Source organism: Crocuta crocuta, unplaced genomic scaffold (genome assembly GCF_008692635.1).
Source record: "Crocuta crocuta isolate KB4526 unplaced genomic scaffold, BGI_CrCroc_1.0 scaffold154, whole genome shotgun sequence".
Taxonomy (NCBI): Eukaryota; Metazoa; Chordata; class Mammalia; order Carnivora; family Hyaenidae; genus Crocuta; species Crocuta crocuta.
In genome coordinates, this window is record NW_027530545.1 from 10,259,929 (window position 1) to 10,283,551 (window position 23,623).

Here is a 23,623-nt window from a genome sequence, read left to right on the forward strand (position 1 = left end):
AAACTAAAAAACAAAAAAAAAAAAAAAAAAAAAAAGATTTGAGCTAATGAAAAGGCATACCATTTTCTTGGACTGAAGACCCAGCATCATAAAGAGGCAATTTACTTTAAATTAACTAATATGGGTTTGTATAACCCTCCCCAAAATAACAGCTGGTTATTTTTGTGTTTGTTTTTGGTTGGTTGGTTTGGGTTGGGTTTTCTTGTTTTAAGAACTAGACAAGGTAAGGGTGCCTAGGTGGCTCAGTCGGTTAAGCATCTGACCTTGACTCAGGTCATGACCTCACAGTTTGTGAGTTCGAGCCCTACATCAGGCTCTGTGCTGACAGCACAGAGCAGGGAGCCTGCTTCGGATACTGAGTCCCCCACTCTCTGCCCCTCCCCCACTCACACTCTTTCTCTCTCAAAAATAAACATTAAAAATTTTTAAAAAAAGAACTAGACAAAATAACTGTAATATCCATGTGAAAAAATGAATACGTAAGAATGCCCAGGAAAACTCTGATACAGAAGATCAAATAAATTAGCTCTACAATATATTAAAATACATAATAAATCCTCAGTGATTACAAGACTATGTTAGTACCACATGAATACTAACAGAGTAGTAAAATATTATAGTAAACCAAAAATACATCTAATATATACAGAAATGTAGCTTATGATAAAGAGGGCATCTCAAATCAGTGGATGAGGTGAACCATTCCATACAAGCTGCTGGAGACACCTGGATAGTCATCAAAAGCCAACTATTAGATCTGTACTTCATACACTCCAAGCAGCAAGTAAATTCAAAAAGCATCAAAGGAGGAGGAGGAGGAGGAGGAGGAGGAAAGAATGGAAGGAGAGAGGAAGAACTATGGCACTAAAAATACATTTCGAGTTATTTTACAACCTTGAAATGGAGATTTCTATCTATGAAACAAGTACACATTTCAATATTTTTAAAAAGTTTCCATATAATTCTAAAATCTTAGGGAGGATTTTTTTTCTTCCATAATGTCAGCTGGTGTTAAACCCTCGGCACACATTTTTGAGAAAAATATGAGTAATCTCTTTCTTTCAAGTAGAAAGATATATACCAAAATATCAAAGGACTATAAACACAGGGAATAAGATTTTAAAGGGTCTCTGGTTGAAATGCAGGAAAAAAAAATTGTGTGATCTTTTAAGTTAAGTATGTTAAGCTCTTGTATATTCTTAAAAGAGCATGGATGATAGTTGTTTATAGTTAGAAGATACAGATTTAAGTTTCTATTCTCTTTCATACCAACCATTTGGCCTTGGAAAAATTACTTAATATTTCTGATATTTACTTTTCTTTTTTTAAGTTATTTATTTATTTTGAAAGAGAGAAAGAGAGAGATAAAGAACATGAGCAGGGGAGGGACAGAGAGAGGGAAAAAGAGAGAATTCCAAGCAGGCTTCATGCTGTCAGGGAAGAGCCCCACATGGGGCTTGAACTCATGAACCATCAGATCATGGCCTGAACCAAAATCAAGAGTCAGATGCTTAACCCACAGAACCACCCAAGCACCCCTGAAATTTAGTTTTCTATTTAACAAAAGGAATTAATGAAATAATTCCTGTCAAAGTCACCAAGCTATTATTTTGATCAAAAAATCTAATCTGAAAATACTCCATAATCTGTTAAAAATTATATAAATATTTAATGTTATGTAATTTATCACACCTTACCAGAGGTATATATACATCTAACACATGTATACCTATTTCAATGTAAGAAATTCCGAGTAATCAGGTATATGGAGACACTCTATGCAGCATCCTCGCAGTCTCGTAATGTAGAGGATACAAGTTAGAATAAGTTTATCATTGGCTATGAAACTCCACTTTATTGACTTGAACCTTATGATTTAAAACTAAATTGGAAGACTGTGTGGAAAAATCATTATTCCAAATGGCATGCTGCTGTCATCTGCCAGAGATCAATGGATAGAATTATGGCAGAGGCGAATACATGATGCCCGTCACTGAAGCCAGGCTACATGGGAGGGCACACAGGAGTCCTAACAAGGGTACCTGAGCTCCAGAAGAAGCAAGGAAGGAAGGGTTTCTTCTCCTTCTGAACTGCCACCCCTGTGTCCAAGCCTTTCTATCAATAGAATTCAAAGAGTCATGCTAAAGGCAAAACAGAAACTCTCTGGGTTTTTGTAACACAGAGGATGGAACTTTTAGAAACAATGTGTGACTTGCATTTCTGACAAGAAAAGCTATTTTTATTTTTATTTTTTATTTTTTTAAACTTTTTTAAAGTTTATTTATTTTGAGAGAGAGACAGACAGAGAGAGAGAGTTCTGTCAGAGAGAGTGCTGTCAGCACAGGGCCGGACATGGAACTTGAGCTCACAAACTGAGATCATGACCTGACCTGAAGCCAAGAGTCTGAGGCCTAACTGGTTGAGCTACCCAGGTGCCCTAGAACAAAATATTTTTAAATAAGGATGCTGGGAAGGGGGAGTGGCTTTGGTTTTGCTTTAGAATCTTTAATAGGCAGGTAGGGCCAGTTTGATTAAGGTACAAATACCCAGATGAACTCTTAAATTTAGAGGAAAAAAAAAAAACAATGGCTCACTGAGAATGATTAGTAATGAAAATGATTAATAATGAAAAAGGTATACAGGGAGCTAGACATATTTACATTCTATAAAGGACAGATAGTATATGCTGATCATGTTGTCTGTTCTCAAGAACAAAACAAGTTAAACATTAAAAAATAATAATAAAAGAAAACTTTTCCTTTCTCCCATCCCCTGTAAAGAAAGAAAATAGAAAAAGAAAATATTCTGTGATCAAGAAAAATTTTTCGGCCAAAGTAGTCTGTGAACACTTTCACGATGTGCCTCAGTTTTCACATTACATAGTTGTGCCTTTCTTTCTAGTCCACATTACTAACTTTAGAAAATTTTGCTCCCATGTTTATTTGCCCAGAGATGGCTTTCATCAAATGTGTTAACTGAGTAGTCATCAGAAAATTCTCTACGGGATTAAGCATCTCTGGATATGCTGCACAGGTTGTTCATGCCTACGTATCCACCTAGAAGGTTTAGATGTAGCCCTGAATCTGAGGGTTCTGCCTCTTGGTTCCACCTACCGCCAGGAGTATGCTGGGGCTGGCTTGCACCACTTGCCAGAGTCAATTATGTACACCTCTTCCCGGCCCTGAAACCAGCAACATCATAGTAAGAGCCTGAAATTGGCTATGGCAGGAATATTTACACGATGGAATTAGCAAACGTTGAAAGCTTACTCCCCTCCGCCTCAAGAAAGCCACTGTTAGTCGTTTTCCAGCACACCAGACTATCTACTATGTTCTCTCCAGGAGACCACTGTTCTCTGACCAGTGTGATGAAAAGGGCATCTTAACCACATTTTGGTAGAATGATTTGCATCCTACTTGCAATACAAACTGAAAATGAGTGCCTACTCAGACCAAAACACAGAAACCATGTTGAGCCAGGTATAATACCATTTGACATCCCCCAGAAGCAGGACCTTGAGCTGCTAACTATATAATCACTTCATGGCATTGTTAGGAACCCATTCTTGACAGGCATTCATATTTCTTGCTAACATAAATTGACTCCAGTCTTTTTTTGTAGGGAGAGGCATTTTTTTTTTTTTTTTTTAAAAAACTTCCCCCNTCAGGCTGATGATGATTGGCTGAGTAAGTACAGCCAGGTATGAGAAGGTAGCATAGTGTGACTATTTTCCATACCCCATTATTTGCAGCAGAACAAAAGGTCAAATGGTAACTTTCAAGACTTAGAGTTGGAGGGTGAGGAGATGGGGTGGGAGGGGGCAGGGGGTNCACTACCGTTCAGTGATCAGCTCATGAATCAGGAACCAGTGCTCTGAGACAACAGCTTTCAGCAAATATGGTGGGTAGGATGGCCCAAAATACCTTCCCTCTCATATGCCTGGCAATTTGACATCTTCTTTCAACAGTTGTCCCAGCACACTGTCATGAACTGAATTTTGTCCCTAACCCCCAAGGTGACTGTATTTGGAGAAGAAGCCTTCAAGGTGAGAATTCAGCTTAAGTGAGGTCATAAGGAGGAAGTCCCAATCTGATAGAACTGGAGTCTTAAGAAGAGGAAGAGACCAGTGATTTCTTCCTCTCCACACATGCATGTGAGGATACAGTGAGGAAGTCATGTCTACAAGCCAGGAAGAGAAGCCTCACCAAGGACCTTGCCAGCAACTTGATCTTGGGCTTCCAGCCCCCAGAGCCATGAGAAAATAAGTTTCCATTGTTTAAGCCACCCAGTGTGTAGTAGGCTGTTCCAGAATCCCTCACAAATGAATACACTCTTGCTTTGCATGTTTTATTGCTGAGTAGTTACCAGAGCATTCAGAAGTGAATACAGTTACCTGTGAGCCTAAATCAAAAATGAAACTGGAGAAGAAAATCATGCCAATTTGTTTTCCCAAAACTTCAAGTGTATTTCCAATTAGAAATTATAAGAAAAAAAGGTTACATATAATACTTCACCACCCTATAGTTTTCAGCTTCTAAAGGCTTCATTCCCCAAATTAGAAACATAAAGATTAGAGGGACATTTAGTTACTGGTAGACAGTGACCCTAAAAGAGGCTGCCTATTCTGCCCATGAGGCATAATTCTTCACTTAAGTTACCCAGCAACACAGTTATTTAGGAGAAAACATGAACACTTCCCGACCACTAGGCTATCATGTGGTCTACCAGTGTCAGAGCCATCCAAATGTATGGTGAGTTCCTGTGATGGCCCCTCACACTCTGTACTCTGGAAGACCCTCAACTGGATCAAGTCTGGCACTGCAGAGGAAACAGGAAAGAGAGCTTTACTGGGTATTTCTTTTTAGCCCTTCTATGTCTACCCTCTCTCCTTTTAAATCCTGCTTTGTGCCTTGGAAAGTGACCAAGGTGAATGGCATCAACAAATTACCTTTGCCTTCCAATTTGCCAGCAGAGTCTGTCTAAGGACTACAGGAGGGTGAGGCTAAGACATTTATGCCTCTGTCCCACCTTCCAGGTCACTGAGGATGGACTGTGTTTCTCTACTGCAGACCACAGCTCCAGGGAACAGACCTCTCCACAGAAGTACGCTTACTGAGCTCTGCGAGCTCTCTGACTCATAGGCTAGGTTGTAAAGAGTCTCCCTTCCTCCTGGTGACTGGGTACTACGCCAATCCTTGTTCGTTTCTCTAAATACTTCCCACAGCTTTGTAAACAATCCCTTTATTAAATCCTCCTGAATTAATCCGTTTGAGTGAGCCATCTTTCTTCTGCCAGGACTCTGACAGGTACTAGAGCCAGTGAAGGTCAGGTATGTGGCTGAGCCAAGTTACATTAAAGCAGCAATGACAACAATAACAAAATATATATATACAAGCATCTGCACGACCCCATCCCAAATTACTATGCTCTAATACATTCCCACCCCTCAAGTCTTTGTGCTTAGTGTTTTCTCTTCCAAAGAGCTTTCTCCATTGTTCTTCACATGGTTAGCTCCATCTCATAATATTGGAGACTTTTCTTTATAAAAACGTTCTTTTCTTTCCTTATCATTGCTCTATTTCATTTCCTTCTAATATTTATCAGAATTTGAATGTATCTTTATTTAGTTTATTGCTTCTTACCCACTTCTATTCCACAGGCCCCAAGAGATTAGGCATCATGACAGTGTTACCACATCTCTCATGTCCACAGCTGTCTGGGACATAGTAGGCTCTCGGTAATTACATACAACCACTTATCAGTAACTCCCCATTCCCTCTTTCTCTTCATCCACACGAATACACACATCCACACATCTACTTTTGCAGTTATTCATAATCCATTTTTGATAGCTGACTTCTACAGGCTGCTTGGATACTACGCTAATTGGATTATGTACATAAGAACTTTTGAGGATACCACATGACTGCACTTAATCTAGGTGTTTTAGGATCCCTAGAAATATCTTTTGACTAAGGCAATGAGCAATAAATTGTTATTAACATGAAGTGCTGCACTCCCAGGGAGGGAATTGGGCACTAGGGAGAAACGGTCACAATCATTGACTTTTTTGGCCAATTTCTATTTTCTTTAAATAAAAAGTGGTACATCAATGGAAAGTTTAAGGATAATGATAGAACACTTAATACTAAATGAAAGAAAAACCAAGGAGATGTGGATGAGATTTGAAAACTTTGAAATCCCACATGAGGAGGAATTTGGTCTTCTGCCTTCCACCTAGAATACATAATTAAGATGGATCTCGCTCCAATGGGACACATGGGGACTGGAGAAGCATTGAACATTTTAAGGATTTAGAACATGTCTACAGTTGTCTCTGCCTTAATTACATAAGGGGAAAGCTTTTATTTTATCTCTGTCCAAGGAAACCCTAGTCATGAAACTGTTTTTATTTGATGAAATGTTTACTCTCACAGGAAAGAGACAGAGTGCACAGTTGATGAGCCAATCCTGAAGTGGTTATACATGAGCAATGGGAGAGATCCAAGGAATGGGCATGGAAAGGTTGCCAAAATTGTCATGACATCAGGGTCATAGATCAAATCCATGGCCTTCCTGCAAATCTTGGGAAATACATGTTTACAAAATACATGGCATAATCGTGAAACTTCTAAAGGCTACTCTCCAAACAGTCATATATCCCAAACGGCTGAGTTGTACATCACAATGAATAAAATGTTAATGTTTCCAAGACTTTGAAAGCAAACATGCTCGTATATGCAGGTTTCTGTTATAGAAAAACCCTCATCCTAGAAGAACTGTGCAAACCTTTTTTTTGGGCACAAATGTTGCCAAATAAAATGTACCCAGGCAGCTGAAAGATTAAGACAAACACTGAGAACAAAGCAAGGGACCAGAGCTAAGCCAGACTTGATTCATGTATGAGGGTCCATGCTACTTCTTACTCTTATGCGATGTTTACTATTTGTGAAGGACAGAGGGAGTGAACACTGATTTTGAGCTCACTCGAAAGTCTCTCACACCCAATAAACTATGTTGCATTTCAGAGGTCTGATTGGGAACGTCTGAGACCATCCCATCGGTATGACTTCTCTGGAAGTTCTAAAAGAATCTTGTGTGGTCACAAATATTATTATTTGATCAATAAAAATCCCATTTTGGAACAGTAGATCGGTGAAGATAAATAATACATGTACAGTAAATGACTATGGCAAAGGACTGGCATTCAACAGCCTTGAGGTCTAGAGTCAGTCCATCTTGTTTTACTCTGAATTCCAGACACTTAAGCTTTTCCCCTCAGTTCACTGTTTCAACTTCCTTTACCATCATGTACCAGCCATTTTGCCAGAAGATGGGAGATACCAAGATAAATAAGAAATTCACCACACAATAAAAACTCTAGCTCAGTCACAGTAACATAAATTAATACCTATGGAATGGGAAACATTAGGGTTAACTATGTAAGGAGTCACCAAGTTTTCAAGCTAAGTGAAAACAAAGGATTCATATATCCAAATCCCCTGTGTTGACTTTATGGGAGATAGTACAAGCTAAACATTTTGTTTCTACTCTTGATTTGTATTTATTGATTTCTCACATATGCTTGATCCTTTCATGAGAACTGTTTTTATCCTTATACAAATGTAGTTATACAGAAGACCAACTTGGATTTCCAAGAGGCATAAGCTATACCATTTCTGCAGGAAATAAATATGATTGAAATTTACAGCAAACAACACACTTGTACCATTTTTGTCAATTGTTATTGTGGCATGGCATTTATGCCTACTTCTTTCACTTAAATCCCTAAGTATAATTTCGCAGAAGACAAAAGTCTGAAACTACACTGATGGGTTAATAACACCTAGCACTGAAAATTAAATACTGGAGGCTTAAAAAACCTTTTCTGTAGAGTTGGATTCTCATTGAAACTACATCCACCAGTGTAATCTCTGATTAAGGTGAAGGCAAGAAAAGTTGCTAAACTTCAAGGGAAATTTAATGCACATGGAAGGGGAAATTTATTAAACCTTAAGAAACAGAACAATAACAATCCTGAACTTTGTCTATGTGCACATCCCTGAGTCCTCAGCACCTAGAAGGGTAGCACCCTTTAAATATTTATCTAATGAGTTAATGAATTAATTGTTAGTCTCTATGACAAAATGGTAAACACAAAGGGTCTCAGATATCGAGCAGTTTGGCCATGTCCCATGAAAGGAATCACATGATCTGTTTGGCCCAAATGACAATATGAAGTCATCCAGCCATCATAGCCATCATTCCCATATCTAAAACCGAGAATAAGTGATGAAGGGAAGCAAATGAGGGAAAAGAATAAACTTCATGGAGAAATGCATTAAGCAGTATGCAAATCCTTTATACAAGAGGTCTTACTTAATCCTTAAAACATCCTATAAATTAGATACTATTTATTCATTCATTGATTTAAAAAAATGAGTAATAAGTGTCATAAGCACACCCATTCAAAAGAAAGGGGAAAAGTAAAACACAGTTTCTTTCAGGGCAGGGTTATAAAGTATCAGAAATTAAATTATTGTTCAAATTGTTGATATATTAATACTATTACAAATAACAATAAGCAGGGGGCCCTAGGTCGTTCAGTTAGTTAGGCCTCTGACTCTTGATCTCAGCTCAGGTCTTGATCTCAGGGTCATGAGTTCAAGTCTCACATTGGGATCTGCTCTGGGCATGGAGCCTACTTGAAAAAAAAAAAAAAGCAGCAGCAAAATGCTTATTTAAGGAACGTATGTGTGTGTTTGCATACATATGCACATTTCCATTGGATGATAAAATTAAAGCACCCTTAGAAAAATATAATGAACAAATCCAGAAAACTGCTTTACCAAAACCTTCTATAAATGATCTCAGTTCTGTTTTGGAAGGAACTGCTCTCTAAGGAGAAATGAAATAAGTTTTAGTTTCAACATTCACTGTCTTTGTGCTGTTCATAAATAAATTGGGCTAATTGTCGAATGTGAGAAGTGATGGTTTTATGATGCGTACTACTGCCCCCAAATTATTGATTGCTAAATCCTTCATCTTGAACCAACACGTTAGGCTGAATCTAGAAGACAGAGATAATTCCTAATGGGGAGCCTCCTACGCAATTTGCAATCCCCACATGTATGTGCAACAGGTAACCCCATTATCGAGCACACAAACTTAAAACACTGAAGGAGGTTCTTATATCACATGGCATTTCAGTATTCAATCTGTATTTGAAGCATATCAATTTCTGCATATAAAGAGTGACTAGCACATCATGCATTACATTGTCATATGAGTTCTGAGGAACAACGGCTTTCAATTTAAAGAATAAAACACCCTCCAGCTGAAGAAAACTCTCACATTACAATATGTTTAAAAGAATCTATTCCAGTTGTGGTTGGTTGTCTATGAGAAATCTTTTTCATGGGGGGAAAACATTGAACATTCCCATGTGAAAGTCTTTCTCGCAAGAGAAAAAAACCATACGTTGCATTTTATACAAACTAGGTGAATTCAAAATGATGGATCATTTCAAAAATATTCATTATACTATTTACTTACATAAATGTGGTTGTATAAAAAGTAAAAAAGGAATGCATTCACAATTGGTTTAAGTAATTTTCTCTTGGCAAACCACCATATAAAACAGGGGCGTCATGGCGCCACAGAATTCTGAATTGTGGTGAAGCATCATCAATACACATGGCATTAATCTTTGTCTCGTTGCAGGAGACACCCTTGCTTGCATTAGCAGGCTGCCTCTTAAATGTAAGACGGTGTAATGTAACTCAGGTTTAAATAACACAATAAATAAGATCTATTTCTCTTCAGTCCTTCTTAACAATCTTTTCCAAGCCCTCTTTGTCAAAGCAAGCTTCGTTGTTTACAGATTTTAATGTAAATATCAACTTGGGGTGGGAGTGGGGGAGCTACTTCTCCAAAAGAGTATGGTAAAGGAAGGAGCTCAAGATGATAATATCAATTTTTTTATTTAATATGTTAAGCAATTAAAATATTTTTTTTTAAAAATCAACAACATATGCATGTGAACATAGCATAATTATTTACCCTACTTTCTTGCTTGTCTTTTAGCAAACTGACAGTTCCAATATTTTGGAAATCTCACTGTTTTATATCACTTCATGCTCCCCATGACAAGGGGAACATTTAGCTGTCTTTAATGTCTTCTAATTAAATATTCAAAGCATTCTTAAAGTCTTCTTTTTCCAAATATAGATATATTTTTAAAATAACAGACTTTTCCAAATGCATTTTTCTATTAACTGAGAAGCTTTCAGAAACGGTCCCCACTGAATACAATGACTATTTAAGGAAACAAGCTATTTATGTGGAAATATTAAGAGGGATGATTTTGATAACCCACACTCAAGGCCAAAATAAGGATCATTGGGACTTTTACTGAAGAAGTTAATGGAGGCCAGGCCATTGGCAAATGACCTTGAAATCCCTCGATGTAGCCTCAAATTGGCTTCAACACAAGCTTATTATTAATGCAGACAGCTAGTTTATACCATGAAAAGCACATGGTATCTCTCTTCAAAACTAGAGCTGTCACTCAGGCACCCCCAGATAAAACGTGAACATCTATGTGACAGCACTTTTACAAGTTTTTAAATAAATATCACAAACTTATCAGTCAATACTTTACGTTAAGAAAATTATCCCTCATCTGCTTCATTGCAGCCTTACGTGTACATTAATGAATTATTATATAAAGATATTTAAACGAAACATATTACAATACTTGAAACAGATTCTAAATTGTATTTTCCTCTCTGATTTGTAATGCCCCAGAGACACATACCCTAAACCTTTTATTTTAGATATCTCAACATGTTAAAAGTGCTTTCCCTAATGTTTCTGAAAATTGATATGATATATTTGAGAACTTACACACACACTCTCTGCCCAGTCGGAAAGGAACAGTTTGCCTGGTTTGCAGATATGAAATCATCAGGGACTGGCTTTTACTTTGGGAAATTTGAGTACCATGTATTGTTAATGTAAAATAAAGAAATAAAGCCTGGGAAGCTAGAGGATTATTTTTTTTGGAAATACATGTTTAGAACTTAAAAAAAAATCTAATGGTAAAGCATTAACGAATACTTTTTCATATGAATAAAATCTGTAATCAGTTAGATAAGAGCAATGTGCCTTTTTTTGGCATTTAATCAAACAATGAAATCATATACACATTTCCTGACACAAAAGACAAATGATGTAATAATCTGAAGGAGTTTCTCTATCTCCTTGGAACTTTGCATACTTGACTTGTTTTCCATATTTTGTGACTTTAAATGGTGGGAAAATTATATTAAAATGCTTGTAGCAGTTCCTCTAAACTAGCATCCTTTTTGTTTTATTGTATTTAATATAAAAGCAGCAATTATTTGATTTCAAAGTTATGAAAATATGTACCTTATGAGAAAACAAGCAATTTAAGCTTTAATTGGTGTCATTTTTCACAGAACTGGCAAGATTCTTGCATCCCTGGCACGTTGTTTTTCTATAAAACTGCAGAGCTGCCTTCAATGAATGTTTTACGAACGCAAAAGTTGTTATATGAAGGTATATGCATAGATGCCTGGAAATATAAGATTTCTGGTGGGAGTTATTTACAAAAGATGTATTTCATTTGTTACTGTGCGTGTAACAACTCCTATTATTCTAAATGTTTCTCTCTTCTCAATAAGACTGTTCTTAGCTCACGTCTATGAAACGTGGGGGCTTGTGTCTGAAGTGGAATAAAAGGCAATGCTTTGATGAGGGGAAAACAGAACATTTGTGAGAAAAGTAAAAAAGAAATGATAATTTTAATTGAAATGAAGCAAAACTGTAATATATTGAAAGACTAATTCTGGTTTTAATCAGAAGAAAAACAGTATAGAATACACACTGAGAGGCTTGCCTTATATAAATTACATATATGAGCCACAAAACTTTGTATTTGCTGAAACATTGCTTTACCATAAATACTTGGACTTATTCTGCTCAGATTATGCATCTCCCACGTGTTTCAAAATTATGTTTTGTTCTGAGGGACAACAGTTATATATGTATTTTTTTTATTTACCTTTATTTATTTTTGAGAGAGAGAGAGAGAGACAAGGCATAGTGTGGCAGGGGCAGAGAGAGAATGAGACACAGAATCCAAAGCAGGCTCCAGTCTCTGAGCTGTCAGCACAGAGCCTGACATGGGGCTTGAACTCACAAACTGTGAGATCAGGACCTGAGCCAAAGTCGGAGGCTTAACCGACAGCCACCCGGGCACCCCTATATATGCATTTTTGAGAGATTTTACAACTGAGCTTCTCTAAGAATATTAGCGTTTTTCACACCTGGGGAGGTATCTGTTTGTTGTGCTCAATGCAAGTTCCCAGAGCTACAGCCAAGGTTTTCAGAAGATCAGAGTAGAGATAAAGATCTGCATTTTAAAAAACATGTCTAGGGGCGCCTGGGTGGCTTAGTCGGTTAAGCGTCCGACTTTCGCTTAGGTCATGATCTCGCAGTTCGTGGGTTCGAGCCCCGCGTCGGGCTATGTGCTGACTGCCAGCTCAGAGCCTGGGGCCTGTTTCAGTCTGTGACTCCCTCTCTCTCTGACCCTCCCCTGCTTACGCTGTCTCTCTCTCTCTCCTAGAAATAATTTTAAAAAAATTAAAAAACATGTCTAAATGGTTCCTATGATCAGACAGATGTTTAAAAAACCTGCAGATTAGTGTACTTTACGCAAGAAGCCCTTGTTGGGTAACTGGAGATTAGGATAGACAAGTATTCTTTGTATTCTATTTACATCTTTGACTTTCGCTTTATATTGGCAATATTTATTAATAACCATGGCTAACAGATACTAAGTGTTACTATCTGCCGGGTACTGTGGTAACCACCATATAGGCTTGTATCCCAACAGTCCTATAAAACAGAGATAACCATCGTCTATACAGATGAAGGGACTATGTGCTAGGGAGTAATTTAGTATGGTAAATGAACAAGTAAGGACAAATAATGAACAAGGAAGAACTAGAATCCAGGTCTGTATGACCCTCAAGGTCATTTTTCTAACCACTGCTCTCTACTAAGGATGTAAACAGGACCCTGAGTGTTTTGAAAGCCTTTTTATGTTGGCTGCCCAAGTTAAGTATAAATGCCACTAGGGCTGATGTGACCTGTACTATTGACATCCTCCTCATTATTATCATGATTGGTTTGGTTCAATTTTTATTCAAAATGAACCATCCAGTGTGGATTGAATTGCATCAGAACAAGCTTTCCATTGCTGCTACTTTCTATGAATATCAATATTAACAGGCTTTAAACAGTGGTCCAGTGGGAACAAAAGCATGTTCAATGCATGTCTAATAGCCATCTACTAACTCACTAATCCATGAGCGCCTTAAAACTCTACCAAAACACGACCAAAAGGTACTGGTAGGGAAGTTAAAAGGACTTTTTTCCAGGAAACCAACAAATTTCATTTCCAAATGGGTATCGATGCCTTGTGCATCTTTAAGAGCTGTCCTTTGATCCTACAAGTTTCTCAGGATTCTTCCAGTTGTGGTTATAGGCGTTTCCTTGGTTCTTCCAGCTCTCCTGGCTCCCCACTAGCAGAGCACTGGGCTGTGAACCTCTAAGGCGCAGGGCGTCTGCTGATTGTCTCTCCACCCCTGGACGGGGGCATATTGTTCTGAGCGTACTCCAAGCCATGGTCCACAATTTTTTTTTTCTATAACGGACTAGGTGATAAATGCATTAGGCCTTTAGAGCTGTACGATATCTGTGGCAACTACTCAACTCTGCTATGGTAAAGGAAAAGCAGTGATAGACAATATCTAAGGAAATGGGTGTGGCTGTGTGCCCAGAGAGCTTTATTCATGGACACTGAAATTTGAGTTTCATGTGATTTTTATGTGATACAAAATAATATTCTTCTTTTGATTTTCTTCATTTTAAAATGTAGACTATTTTTGGCTTAGGGGCCATATAAAAACAGTCAGCAGGCCAGGTTTGGCTCATGGGCCATTGGTTGCTGATCTCTAGCCAACCAATACACATTTGCTGACTTGTTGAACGGCTAGGTAATTGTCTAGTCTCTGTTTGGCTAAACACACAGCAAGACTATGCATATGATAAATGAAAGCCTATGTCAGGACATTCAATTTCTGATTGAGAAATAATTAGAAAGCACTGAAAAAGCGCTTCTGAGGTAGTAATTAGCAGGCAAAGACAAAGTGATACAGGGCCATAGAATTCGTATGAAAGTAAGGATTCTGGACAAATCCAGTTGCATGTAGACGTACACAACATAAAACTACTGTGGTCCACCTTCACCAACAGACAAGGAATTTGGTGGCTTTTTGGCTGCTTCTGTGGTATCTTGCTTGCAACCCATCTGATCTGCCTTTGGGGGTCAGGGGGCATCCATTCCCACATCTGGCTCCCGCTCTGTGCTCCTCGTCCACGTCATATTGATTATTTGGTCATTTAAGCACACCGGCTGCCTCGTTTTCAAAACTCCTGTAGTGACTTTTTTGAGCAGATCTGTTGTCTTTCACATATAATTGCACTGCTGTGCTCTGGCATTTTCCATGTTGCTGTTTCAGCACTTCAAGTAATTTTTAGTTTGTGAGGGGAAAACACCTTACAGGACAGAGTCCATCCAGATGGATCTAGAATGGTAATTGCAGGACTTTTCTAGTGCCAAAGGTGAGGGTGAGCCCGAGGTAATGATAGAATTGGGCACACTTTGTCCTTGACTGCCTTCAGAAATCCCTAATGTCAGAAGAGAAATTCATGCCTAAGATCCATTAATCCTTTGGAAGAATACTGAGCAGTAAGACTTTACATGAATGCATTCCATGACTTTCCAATATGGGCTTCTTATAATGGCCAGTCCGGATGGGCACGATACCCTTCTCTTCTGACGTTGCTGAGATGCCTAAATATCTAGGAGACACACAGCCATGTCCCTAGCCCTCTCCCTATTAGCCAGGCTGGGTCATTCCCATGTGCTCACATGTCATCACTTCTCTCCAACCCAGATATTCAAAAGCAGAGAATGCATGGATAGTTACCTGGTTCACTAGTTAGGAAAAATGATGATTTTAGAAGTTGTTCTTTGAACTTTATGAACTGGTATCTGACTTTGTTTACAAGTAAAACATTTAATCTCTGGCCTAAAAGTACTTGATTACAAAAGGAAATGGTGGATGGCATTATGACATAGGAGATTTGAGACAAGTGCTCCTAGCAGCCCTCATAATATGTGATCATAGATTTATTTGCTGAAGTATTTGTTTATCGTCACCCCTACTAGACTGTGAGCCCCCACAGGAGTGAAGACAGTTCCTATTTCCACACAGTGTAAAACAAGGCCTAGTACCCAACAGATACTCAGTTACAATGTATTAAATAAGTAAAGTGATCAGACACTAGCTGGAAAGTGATCATAGTTATTTACTTGTAATGGGAAATAAAAAGACACTTTCAATCCGACACGTACCACAGTGTCAGGTAGAACACTCAACAAACATTCCTGCTTTAGTCCAAGGGCTACACACGTGTCAGCTTCAACTCACCCCTCATGTGATTTTGACCTGCTCCATCCCTATCATATTTCACTTTCCTTATTGTGTCCACACTATCTCACTGGCTTCATTTGTTTTCCTACCTTCATCTTTAGGTACTTCTATAGCCCCCTTAAGCCTGAATAATATCTCCTGCTCACTGAGTTGACACTTCCATGGTGTATGCCACTAGTGAGGACATTACTAGTCATCCTAACTGCCATTTCTCTCAGAGTAAATAAAGAGGATGATACGCACGTGCACACACACACACACACACACACACACTCACACACACACATAAATGGACGAACATCTGTATGTGTGTATGTATATCTCTCACTCCCTTTAACACGGAAACAATGCCTTCACCTGATGGTACATATCAGCTAGGTCCATATGCTTCTAAACGTTGGTCACAAAGTCTAAGTTTTCTGTAATGTGACAGAAGATCAGGAGTACTAAGCAGTAATTGGACTCTTTGGGAGCTTATGAATGTGTACATTAAGAAAGCATCCATAAAATAATGATGGTATAAGTGCACAGTAGACTGTAAAGGAAAAACACTATCATTTGCCAACCATTACATGAAAGTAAGTTAGTTAGTACACTATGTTCAACTGTCAGAAACCCAAATTTAACTACCTTCTACCAAAAAAATAAAAAAGTTTATTATGAAGATACTAGGCTGTTTTATGAAACCCAAAGCTAGAAGTGTGGCTTGGTTTCTGGGAAAAGATGCAATCAAGGACTTACAAGTATTAGATCCCTGTATTTCTCGTTCATCTCTCTTCTCTGCATATGTGTTCAATTCTCCATTTCTCTGCTCTGCTCAGTTTCTCAGACCATATGGCCCACTTTAATGACAGAGAAGCTGGTCCAACCACTTAAGTCTCTAAATCCAAATTTCTGAAAGAGATTTCTTAGTTCAACTGTTTATTCCTGAGCTAGTTCACTTCTAGACTATAGGCATGTGGAAGAAGGTGGATAAGTGGAGGGAAATTTCTGGAAAAGGTGCCAGGTGTGTGCTATTTGGCTTACAATCTCATAAAGAGTGTACTGTACAAGGGTAGGTATGAGTTAAATATGCCTCCAAAACCCCTGACTTTAAGACATTACAGAATTCCTCCTGTGAATGAAGAAAACTAAGAAGTAGAAAAGGTCACAAGGGACAGATGAGTAATCCTCTCTGACCCGTGCTGAAGTGGAGTTCCGACTTGATAGTTTACTCTAAGGTATCAAGAATTGTTATTGGATGAATCATTAGACTTTTATGTGCTAGGTCATCATTTCTTACCGTATTGTAAATGAAGTCTAGAAATGATGGAGAAACAAATATTAACTGGACTAAGTGAATAATATCGGGTAAATCTGGGGAGCTTCTCATTGTATGTTAAACTAGACAATCAACAGATACCATTTATTGGTTCCACCTTTAGACACCATGTTCAGGCACTGTACTGAGGCCTATACACATCAAATTAAATAATATGAGGCCCCTCCCCTAAAGAATCTCATGTCCAAAAAATATCTACAGAACGATGTTATAGACACAAGGAAATTATGTACAGAGAGCTATGGGTTCATGATGGAAGGAAATTTAATTCAGGTGGACCATCTAGGAAGACTTCATAGAGGAAGTGACATGTCACTCAAGCCTTTGCAAACCAGCAGTAGTTTACAAGAAAAAACAGTGGAGGAAAGTTATTCCTTACAAATGGTACAACTCGATGTTTGACAGTATCATGCTTTCTAGGTTTGTTCACTCTGGAGACCCAAAACTTGACAAGGAATAATTAAATCTGCCCAATTTAAGGTCAGGTATCAATCTGCCAGAGTTAGAACTTTATGAAAGTAACAAAGTAGTAGATGAAAACAATTGAAATGACCTCATGGAACCCAAAAACAAATACCACCCTCCAAATCATAATGTTCTACCAACAGTCTCTAAGTGATAGCCTGGGGTTTCTGTCATGAACGCTGAAAGACTTCTTCCCATTCCAGGCTGAACATCTCTGCCTCCACCTGTTCAATTGCGGTTGATTCTGTATGAACCTCCAGTTCTTCTTGACCCTCACTAATATGCACTGGTCTTGTTCTCATTTATTGTTATTTATAGGAAATTCCCTATTCTTTGTAGTGCTCACATTTCAACAAGTTTGCCATAGTATATTAAGGAGGTCAGATTTCTTCTAAGACATTCTGGGAATGATTTGGCCCCAAAGACAATGTCCCTCCCTCAGGCCCACCCTGGGGCTCCTCAGCTGAGTCTGCGTATTGTATCTATTTGGTGAGGTAGACATTCTGCCCCCCACCTTGAGAAGGTGAACTCTATTCATTCTAGTCTGGATTTTGTCCCTTTGTGCTCTATGTGGCAGCAAGTTCCCAAACGGAAAAAAACTCCCATTAGGCAGCAAGAGGACCATCACCTCATTTCCGGTTAAATGCTATTAAAAATCCTGCCTGGCTGCTACATTTCAGCCTTGTACTTTCTTTATAGTCTTGCATCCTCCTTAAACACATAGGAAAGTGGTGCAAATCCATGTTTGGTGGAAGAGTGAGTACCAGTATCTCTGAGTGTTTGTGAACGGCAGAGGAAGGGGGGTGTTCCAGACAGACAAGAGAGGTAAAGACTTGAACACTGATTTTCAACTATGGAGATAAGAGATGGTGAGATGAGACTTCAGACTCTCTACAACGCCCTCAACAAACACACTACGAGCATTGGTGAGCTCTAAAAATTAGATACGAAAAAAAATAGAGGTATGATTTTTGTGTATGTGCATGTACATGTGTGTGTATGCCCACAGGAAAATAAATTCTTTTCATTTCAAAGACATTTAAAAGAATTTTTCCTGCACGGGGGAAAGTTCTTCTTTCTCGTTAGATGATCAATAGGTTAAGAAGAATCAGTTTTAATCTTGACATTAACAGCGTGAAAGAATTCTGTGAGATGGAAACAAGTAACTGAAAAGCACTGCACCGAGATTTAACAGAGTAGGAAAAGATTTGGGCTGAATTCCGTTTTGTTTTATTTTTTATAGTCATTCCTTTTCTATAATCACTGCCATGAATCTGTGTGCATCTAGAAGTGAAATGCTGTATATTTTCAAAGCACTAAAAATTCCTCGAAATAGCTCCAGTGGTTCAAAATATGCATGATGATCAAAATAGCCACCTATAAATACTGTGGGTCTATCACGTGATAAATAAACATTATCAAATATTTGTACATTCACATATGTATATATATGGAGTGGAAAGGAGAGAAAGCAGAGAGTGAATATTTCTGCTAATGCTTGCAAGTAGTTGGCAAATATATACCCCACAATTTGACTACATTGCACGGGACTTATGGGAATATGTCTTTCTGTATTGTATACATACACATAAATGTTGAAATTGGAATGTTCACATGTACACATGCATATATATTTTAAATAACATTTTAAATGCTGTTTGAAAATACATATGTATATACATACTCACACACATGCTGAAATGCCATCATTCAACATAATTCATGATGTGTATTGAAATGTATCAAAGCAGAAACACATTCCAGAAAGAAATACTCACTGGTGCAATTAAATCATAAAGGAGTTTAATTTGTTCGCTTAGTAGCTAAATGTTTATTTCAACATTTTGGCCAGCAGTTTCTTTAATGAGAATGTACCTGGAATGAATTAAATTTGGTTATTATTTAAGCTCATGAGTTAAAGCTTTTCTTCGGGGAGTGCACTTATACTTTGATGCATTTCAATGAACACTGTTCTCGAAAATGCATTTCAACTGCTTTAAACTTGAAACCTGAAAATCCTCACGGTAGTCTTGTTTATGAAACTGATCATGAATATCAGTGGGATACACAGGCAAGATTTGCAACTCATTCCTTTTTGCACGGCAGCATTATTGAGATGTAATTCACATATACAATTTACCCATTTAAAGTGTACATTTTAATACTTTTTAGTGTATTCAGAGTTGTGCAGCCAGCACTGCAATCAATTTTTGGATGTTTCATCACCACCAAAAAAAGGCTTGTATTCATCAGAAGTAACTCACCATTTCCTACTACCTCACCCCACTTCTAGCCATAGGCAATTGCTAAACTACTTTCTGTCTCCATGGGTTTTCTTATGCTGTACATTTCATATAAATTGAACCGTATGTTATGTGGTCTTTTTTTCCTGGCTTTTTTCTCTTAGAAGAAAAGATGTTTTTATGGTTTATCCATGGGATCGCATGTATCTGTATTTCTTCCCTTTCTTTTTTTTTTCCTGAATAATATTCCCTCATAAAGATTTATCACATTTCACTTACTCATGCATCAGTGGAGGAACATTTGTGTCATTTCCATTTTTTCGCTACCATGAATAATGCTGCTAACGAGTTTTGCATGGACAAATTTCTTTTGGGTATATAGCACTTCTTGGTATGTACCCAATTGCTTGGTCATAGAGTTACCACTCTCCGTTTAACTTTTGAGAAGCCAAGAGTGTTTTTTCAAAATGTCTTCCCACTTTCACATTTCTACCAGTAGTGTACGAGGAGTTTAATTTCTCGATGGGTAATTCACTTTAATGTCTGTCACTCTTCCCAATTCATCAAATATACGTGGTCCCTAAATGCTGGACTCTGTCCTCTCCTCTGTCCTTCCAGTGAATGTGCATGAGGACAGCCACAGAGATCACATATGACCTCTGTGATGTACTACTCTTCGATGCACAGCCAAAGTATTTTGTAGACCCAGAAATAACCAGCCCTCCTTCAAGCACACCATTAAAGTTGTCCCAAGAACTCTGTACACACTGTGTTTTATCAGCTGTAAAATGAGGGTGATTGATCCAGAGTGAACTAGGCCACTTCCACATTTGTTTGTGGAACTGATGGTTTCTGCTTTAGACCTATTTGGTTCATCCAGCTCCACGAGAAAGCCAGGTACATAAGGAGGCACAGATCCTATTTTAGATCAACTTAATGCATTTTAAAATACAAACTTTATAACTATTTAAACAATAGCCACTTGAACAAAATATATCCATTCAATGAAGGAAGATAATCTTGTAAGTTGTTTCGGTTCTTTTGAATAAGTACCCTCCAATGTTCTCAAAAGAGGCTTCAGTCTTTCACTGCTAGAGTAATTTTAGATGCGCTGGTGTTCTTTCCTAAAATTATCATATGGCACATGCTGTAAAATTTTGAATGAATTGTAACTTACTGGATTATGTGAATGTTCCAACTTGTGTTGCTATATCCTAACAACCTTGAATAGGGCTTAATAAGAGAAACACTAAAGAAAGTCAGTAAATTTAAGGAACTGTTTACTTTTTCATGTTTTTAGCATACTGCAGACACACAGTGCCAGTGCATGGGAATATATATGTCAACCCTTACCACAGCGGAAGATTGAAGGTTAGCGGGTTCATAGCCACAGGAATGATTACAATAGTGATGATGGTAACGGTAACATTCCTAAATGCATAGTGCGTGCCAGAAAACATGCTAATTATTTTATATTCATAATTTAACTTAATCTTCACAGCAAACCAATAAAGTAGTCATCATTAAATCTCTCCAATTTACAGATGAGAAAATTTAGGCTTGGCAAGGGAAAGTACTTCTACTTTGTTAGGCACTGAGTATTGCTGGGCCCTGAGCAGAACCCAGGTTTGTCTGATTCCAGTGTAACCTCCAGGCCACACTACCTCTAACCCCTCCCCCCCCAAAAAACAGCCCGTTTTTAAATCTATTTGCTACAGCTACAAGGCTCAGCATATCAAACCCCACCGAAAAGCCCATTATTTCAGTAAGTCAGTGGGAACAAGGGAATAAAACACTGTCTGCAGGTTAATAAAATGGTATATTTCTTACACATGTTGTTTTTCAAAAATTATGTAGAATAGTTTGATAAAATACAAATTCACTACTATTAAATTATACTAGACTTACTACTACCACATAATATCTCAACCAACAGATAGTGAAAATACAACTATCAATATATTAGGACCTAGAAAATTGTATTATATTAGAAAAAAAGGAGCTTCAAAATTGAAAATGCTAATACCTACAGGTCTAAAAAGTATTCATTACCTTAATGAATGAAATGTACTTCTAAGCACAGAGAAAGGAGTTATATATGTCCATTGATAGTAAAATGTTATAAAATAACAACTATAAAATACAGCATGTGCTTAAATAAAAATCACTTATTTTCATTTTATATATATGAAATCTAACATACTAAAAAACTATGTTTTCTTAGCATTGACAGATAAAAAAATCTTTGTCATAACGAATAAATAGTATTTAGACTATTCACTCAGAGTCCAGCTGCTAGAACACCCTAGAAGTTTAGCTAATATTTTAAGATAAACATTCAGTTTGTGAACTGCGTTCTGTGCTACCCTCCAGACACCTTTTTATTTATTTTGCTAAAACTCAAATGTCTTTCAAGTTTGCTAAATCTAGAGTACCAGTATTAGCTTTGTCCTTAATTAAAATTCAATAAAATCCCTTAATTTAAAACTGATTGTGGTCAAAACTGTGGGTGAGCTAAGAATCCAGAGATAAAGGCAGTTAAAATAGAGTTAACCACCTGAGAGGTATAATAATCATGCAGAAATGCATGGCCTGGAGTGTTTTCATTGCCATTATAAAATGAAACGTATACATAAAAGTAAGGGAAGCGTTCACATATGACCATTAGTAAATAATTATCACATAATTGACAGCAAATAAGGAACCATTTAGTAATCCAGTGTTACCCAACATTTAAAAACAAATTCAAGACTATCTCTAGGAAATTCATGAATTTATCAATTGTACGCATGTAAGAATGTTAATAATTATCTCAATAGCACATTCTCAATATTAGAAGTGAAAAGATCTAGAGAGATCATTGCTCCAAAGAGGACCTGCATCTGAATCATTCCAAAGTATGTCATGCAGAATATAAGACTTGTACAAAGATAAAACTTTATGTAATTCTGCATTTCATTTAAAAAATCCTATTTGATACAATTATTACAATTTAATCTGTTAATAGTCACTCACCAAATATAATTTTATGCCAGATATACCCTTATTTGAAAAAGCTATGCTTGGCCTTCAACAATATATTGTTCTATTCCTAACAAATATTTATTGAGAATATACAGTATATATTACTATGAAGCCAATGCTTCATAGTAATAGAATATTACAATGCTTCATAGTAATAGGGTATTACTATGAAGTCAAGTATATTTCTGTGAAGTCAATGTATAGTTCAAGGTGCTTGGCCTTGAACAATATATTGTTCTAGACTAACAAATATTTATTGAGAATATATAATATATTACTATGAAGTCAATGGTGTTTTGAAAGACACTGGCCTAGAATCCAAAGGTATGTCTCTGCACTTTGCTAGTTCTGGGTATTCAAAACCTAAATTTGTTACAATTTTGTTTTCTCATGTGTAAAATAAATTAATTCCACCCATCTCATAGGGTTATTTGGAAAATTAAATTAAGTGAGAAAAATAAAATTATCTTGTAAACTGGGAAATAAATGACAAAATAGGCCAAATCAGTTATTTGGCATCTATTTACATGAAAGATGCTATTGCCTAATTTTTGAAACATTTTTTAGACATCTATTTTGGCAAGCATTAACCTAAATATATGTTCAATAAGAAAAAATGATTACTATTTATAAAATTATTAAAATTTATAGTCTTAATTCACATTAGTAGGGAAGAATAACTTCAAATCAGCTAATTCAAGCCAAAATTCATCATCCAAATATGTCTTGAGTACTTACTATGACAAATATAATGACAATAGTATGGATATTTTCTTAACTTTTCCAATTTTCATTTGTCTACATGATATCAAGGTGATCAGTTGTTTCTCTTATTACACACAACTAAGAATAATAAATTAATTTACCCTCTGGCAATTGATGACATAATTTTTATGAGACCATAATTCTAGATTACTAAACAGAGTTGTGAAATCTTCTCCAGGGCTCTCTTCAGTTTTTTATTTTCTATGAAAAATTCA

General features: G+C 37.2%; 1 long non-coding RNA gene across 2 annotated transcripts in view; it reads left to right on the plus strand.

The window, feature by feature from the left end:
* Window positions 1-23,623, plus strand: part of LOC144234499 (uncharacterized) — a 53,723-nt gene that overhangs the window by 2,239 nt on the left and 27,861 nt on the right. The window contains exon 1 of one of the 2 annotated variants that reach the window (XR_013335981.1): window positions 18,074-18,302. The exons of the other annotated variant lie outside the window; for it this stretch is intronic. This is a non-coding gene — a long non-coding RNA (uncharacterized LOC144234499). Of the gene's footprint in view, window positions 1-18,073; window positions 18,303-23,623 lie in introns of those variants that run through there. 2 annotated transcript variants of the gene reach the window in all.